Source organism: Piliocolobus tephrosceles, unplaced genomic scaffold (genome assembly GCF_002776525.5).
Source record: "Piliocolobus tephrosceles isolate RC106 unplaced genomic scaffold, ASM277652v3 unscaffolded_34967, whole genome shotgun sequence".
Taxonomy (NCBI): domain Eukaryota; kingdom Metazoa; phylum Chordata; class Mammalia; order Primates; family Cercopithecidae; genus Piliocolobus; species Piliocolobus tephrosceles.
This window is the reverse complement of record NW_022318717.1, coordinates 1-4,351: the sequence shown is the minus strand read 5'-3', so window position 1 is coordinate 4,351 and position 4,351 is coordinate 1. Positions and strand designations below refer to the sequence as shown.

The 4,351-nt window shown below is 35.5% G+C and overlaps 1 non-coding gene across 1 annotated transcript; it reads left to right on the top strand.

The window, feature by feature from the left end:
- Positions 1 to 3,308: 3,308 nt before the first annotated feature.
- On the top strand, positions 3,309 to 3,415 carry LOC113222784. The gene has a single exon (XR_003308531.1). It is a non-coding gene; the product is annotated as a U6 spliceosomal RNA (small nuclear RNA).
- The last annotated feature ends 936 nt before the right edge of the window (positions 3,416 to 4,351 follow it).

Below are 4,351 nucleotides of genomic sequence, written 5' to 3'. Positions count from 1 at the left end.
TCCAAATAATCACACTAGTTCTCCAACAAGGGTTCTTAACCAAAATAAGTTAGCTACAATGACAGAGATATAATTCAGAATATGGATAGAAGGGAATTTCATTGAGATTCAGGAAAACAGTAAAACCTAAACCAAGGAAACTAAGAATCACAAAGGATACAGGAGCTGACAGACAAAACAGCCAGTATGAAAAAGAACCCAATGGACCTAATAGATGTGAAAAACACACTGCAAGAATTTCACAATGCAATCACAAGTATTAACAGCAGAATAGACCAAGCTGATGATAGAAACTCAGGACTTGAAGACAGGCTCCCTGAAATAGTCAGACAAAAGTAAAGAAAAAAGAGTGAAGAGTAACAAAACCTCCAAGGAATAGGGGATTCCAAGAGGCCAAATCTAGGAATCACTTGCATCCTTAAAAGAGGGAGAAAGCAAACAACTTGGGGAAAGTAATGGATAAACCCACAAGAGAACTGAAAACAGCTGTATGAAGCGGCAGTGCAGGCTAATGATGAGTGAAGAAGAGAGCACAGTGCCGATTTCTAGAGGAAGAGGAAGGAAACTAATGTGATATGGGAGTGAAAATGTGATACGGAAAAGCAAGGAGGAAAGGGGAAAGTGTGTCAGCTCCCAGAACCAGCAAAGATGTATATTTTACTTAAGTTTAGGAGGTTACCTTCATATGGGAGTGTACTCTGGAATTCCGAGAGCCAGGAAACGAATGTGCCAGGTGTCAGAATCAGTTAACCATCAACACGTGTATTCTGCACTTCAATCTAGATGCTGCTCCTCTGTCAGGTATTTTTACAAGCCACCATTTCCTGACTGAATATAAATAGGACTTTGAAATGAGGTGAGACAATTTTTCAGCCTCTCCAGAATTTATGACAGAATTCTGGTTTTATTTATTTATTTTTTTAGGCTGCCTAAAGAAATATATGCAAGCAGAATGGAATTTCAATGTAAAATAATTTATTGTTATTTATACCTGATGTGTAAATTTTGTATTGGGATTTCCTAAATAATTATTAATCTTCTCTTTTCCTCAATTATACACAACCATCTCCTGCTCTCTTAAATTCCTTGGTTCATGTTGTATTTTCACCTGATTTTGACCAACTTCCTTTTTTTATTTTATTTTATTTTTTTTTTGATTTTGCTTTAAGTTCTGGGATACATGTGCAGAACGTGCAGATTTGTTCCATAGGTATATGTGTGCCATGGTGGTTTGCTGCACCTATCAAGTCGTCACCTAGGTTCTAAGCACAATCTTTTTTAATCCTGTCTGTCATTGACGGGCATTTGGGTTAGTTTCTTGTCTTTGCTATTGTAAATAGTGCTGCAATAAACATACACGTGCATGACTTGATAATAGAATGACTTATGTTCCTTTGGGTATATACTCAGCAATGGGATTGCTGAGTCAAATGGTGTTTCTAGGTTCTAGACCCTTGATGAATCGCCACACTGCCTTCCACAATGGTTGAAGTAATTTACATTCCTATCAACAGTGTGAAAGCTTTCCTAATTCTCCAAAGCTTCACCAGCATCTGTTATTTCCTGACTTTTTAGTAATTGCCATTCTGAGTGGCATGAGATGGTAGCTCATTGTGGTTTTGATTTGCATTTCTCTAATGATCAGTGATGTTGAGCTTTTTTCATGTTTATTGGCTGCATAAATGTCTTCTTTTGAGAAGTGTCTGTTCATGTCCTTTGACAGCTTTTTGATGGGGCTTTTCTTTTTGTAAATTTGTTTAAGTTCTTTGTGCATTCTGGATATTAGACCTTTGTCAGATGGGTAGACCACAAAAATTTTCTCCCATTCTGTAGGTTGCCTGTTCGCTCTGATGATTCATAGTGTCTTTTGCTGTGCAGAAGCTCTTTAATTAGATGCCATTTGTCAATTTTAGCCTTTGTTGCAATTGGTTTTGGTGATTTCATCATAAAATCTTTGCCCATGCCTATGTCCTGAATGCTGTTGCCTACGTTTTCTTCTAGGGTTTTCGTCGTTTTGGGTTTTACATTTAAGTCTTTAATTCATCTTGAGTTAATTTTTATATAAGGTGCAAGGAAGGGGTCCTGTTTCAGTTTTCTGCATATGACAATCCAGTTTTCCCAGCACCATTTATTAAATAGGGAATCCTTTCCCCATTCCTACAATATTGAGAAAGAGAATCTCTTTTCCAGTTTCCGATTTTATTTTATGCAAGAAACGTGTTAGTTTTACTGACATTTTACAGAGTATTAATCAAAATAATGATCAATTACTATTGTTAATAATTTTATATTCTGTGCTTTAAATGTATAAAAATTAAATGTATTAATATGATTTGCCAATGCATCACATTTATGAAATTTATTCAGTAACATATATTTTCAAAAAGGAAACACTATACAGATAAAAGATAATCCACATGTTTTGGGGTTCCAACCTTATTACTTCCCTCCATTGCAAAGGCAGATCTCTCACAATTTTCTATATGGGTTATCTTGAATTTTCTTTTCTGATTCACTCTTCTACCTACCCCAATATGACTTCTGCTGATTAATTCTATCAATTCAGCTCTCAGTAAGCTCTGCACTGTCATCTATTTTTTTGCTGTAGTGCTCAGTTTTAATTCATATTTTCCATAAGTCTATTGATTCTCCTTCTAAGCACATTCATTTTTTAAATACGCTTTTATCACCACTCCCACTTCTCCTTCTGATATTAAGGTATTCCACCTCTGTTTTCTTTATGTCTCTTCTGTTCCCCCACTTTAATGTTGGAAGGTCCTCAGAATCCAGTTTAAGTATTTTTTTTTTTCTCTGTCCACTTGCTCCCCACATGACAGCCTTCATTTTTGGCCTTTCCATTGCCAGTTAGGAACTTCCAGATGTCGTATTCCTTGGAAATTGCAAACTCATATATCTGACTGGCAATGTACATTTTCAATTACATGTTTGAAAGTCAGTTTACAGAGAATATCTCTGCTTTTAATTCCAGACATGTCTCAATTTACCTTCTGCTATGAATAATTCATTTTTTTACTTCCTCACATTACAGCAGTTAGCATAACTGATATTAATTCAACATTATTATTGTTTTTAGATTTCTTTCTGGATAAAATGAAAGATACAAGAGAACAGGAGCTGTATTTTTTATGTTCCCGTTTATATTTTGAAGGCAACATATAACCGGGTATAGAAAAATGTATTTTTCCATATTTGAATAAAATTATGATAGGTAACTTAATTAAATCATCTATTTTTAAGTCAGGTTGTACAGTCAGGCTTGGCATTTTATCTTAAAGAATAAACAAACAGTGCTCACTCCTGCAGCACATATACTAAAATTGGAACCACAGAGAGAAGATTAGCATGGCTCCTGCGCAAGGATGACATGCAAATTTGTGAAGCGTTCCATATTTTTAGCAAACTATTGCAAGAACAGAAAACCAAACACTGCATGTTCTCTCACTCATAGGCGGGAATTGAACAATGAGAACACTTGGACACAGGAAGGGGAACATCACACACCGGGGCCTGTTGTGGGGTTGTGGGGAGGGGAGAGGGATAGCATTAGGAGATATACCTAATGTAAATGACGAGTTAATGGGTGCAGCACACCAACATGGCATATGTATACATATGTAACAAACCTGCATATTGTGCACATGTACCCTAGAACTTAGAGTATGATAAAAAAAATAGAAAACACAAGAAATTATGTATAGTAAAAATTTAATGAAAAAGGAAATTAATATACTGGCTAAGAATATGAAGAACATATGTTATTACATTAACCACAGTGTAAAAGTACACATTATATTACATACAAATAATTTAAATCTTAAAAATAGTTAAATAAATATTTAAATAAATAGATGACACTGCACTCCAGCCTGGGTGACAGAGAGAGACTGTCTCAAGAAAAAAATAAAAATAAATAACAAATAAATAAATACATAGATGAACAGAGACATCAGCATGGTCATCTGTAAAGGACTAGTACCTGCACAGGTAAACATGATGCTTCTTTAAACTCCTGAAAACATTAGAAAATTTTGATTCAACTCGTGGTGGTTATAGGAGAAATGAGTCTTTGAAATGGAAGAACTCATGAATGTGTGAGATGATATGTCAGTCAATGAGGATCATTTCCATGTTGAACCAGTTTTCAATCCTTCCTCCTTAATCTTTTTTGCAAGTTTGTTGAAAAAGAGAGGGATCTCATGATTTCTGCTCTGACAACCTCCCAGGCACAAGGGCTGTATTTCTTCTCCGTCAGATAGAGAGTGATTCTTTGGAAGTATTTCCTCACAGCCAGGATGGAGTCCTCATTCATCAGCAGAATCTCTTCCACTCC